Raw genomic sequence first — 1,324 nt, forward strand, 5'->3', positions numbered from 1 at the left:
AGGAATGCATGGCCTGTGGGGTGCAGCATGGCCAGGTCCATGCGATCAACACCTGTGGAGCAAGCACCCAACAGAGGGAAGAGAGGCAAAGGAGGCAGTTCCTGGTCAGGACCAGCAACAGCAAGCCTGCTGTGCTGCCCAGACGCTCCACCCACCATCACAGCAACTTAAGTTGCTTCACTTAAGTGTCAGGACTCCGAGGTATGAAACTCAACCACTGGCCTGGACTTTGCGTAAGACTGGCATGGCGGAGCCAGGCACTGCGCTCCCAGCACAGGTGCTCATACCTGGAGGGCATCTCAGCAGGTTTCCCATGCTTGCTTCTCCCTCCAGCTCTGGCCAGTGAAGAGAAATTCTTAGTCCGTGAGATGCACCAGAAAAATTCCCAGACCACCTCTATCCTCTGCAGACTCCCAACAACGGCTTTTCTAGTCCACATGGTGCTCGAAGACAGTCTCGGTCCCACCTGCCCCTGCAGCAGGCACCAAAGGTCCTTCTAGCAAGGACCCGATATCCGTCGGTCACCTGAGAGCCAGCATGTGGCCTCACCATAAGAGTGGATGGGTCACATGGCAAGCCCAGAAGAAATACAGTTCTGATCCACTGCAGCTCAGATTATGCTGGCTAACGCTATCCTCTGTGCTCTGTGCAGAAAATATCCACCACCAACCCCTGCCCACAAATCTGTTTAATCTTTGAGCAGGCTTCTTACCCCTGAGCAGATAAACCCAAAAGATCTTCCTTCATACTACAGCTTCACCAAAGTATACACAACTCCCCATGCCTTTCCTTCTGTGTCCCAGCCCCACAGTTGGCACTCTGCAGGACCAGTCAGATGTACAGCTGGGGGAAGGATCAGCTCAGTCTGGGGTAGGGCACCACAAACACCAAGCCTTGCTGGTGTTCCAGAATGGGAACAGGGTGGCCAGCAGGGGAGCAGCCCTGCAGGGAAGTGCCCCTGGAACAAGACACCTTCACCCCATAACAGGCCATTTGAAGTATCAGTATGTTGAGGGATCTTCCTTTAGTCTACTCTTGTGGAGGGGCAGAGGAAGAACAGACTCCAGCTTGGCAGACCAGGCAGCATGGGGAAGGTTGGGGAAAGGCTTTGTGAAGGCAGTGCATCTAGCCAGGGACTGAGCAAAGCTATCCACCATCCATGGTGGCCTTTGGAAAAGGCTCTATACCCTTAAAGCTTTGGATATTAGGATATACTGTTGGATTCCTTATTCTCTAGCCTATTCCTCTATGGAATAGAGAGCCTGGGAAGCCTTAGGAGGTTGCAGTTAGCTCCTCAGGTCCATCTCCTGGTAGCCAAATATAC

Source organism: Charadrius vociferus, unplaced genomic scaffold (assembly GCF_000708025.1).
Source record: "Charadrius vociferus isolate BGI_N301 unplaced genomic scaffold, ASM70802v2 scaffold398, whole genome shotgun sequence".
In the NCBI taxonomy this organism is placed as follows: domain Eukaryota; kingdom Metazoa; phylum Chordata; class Aves; order Charadriiformes; family Charadriidae; genus Charadrius; species Charadrius vociferus.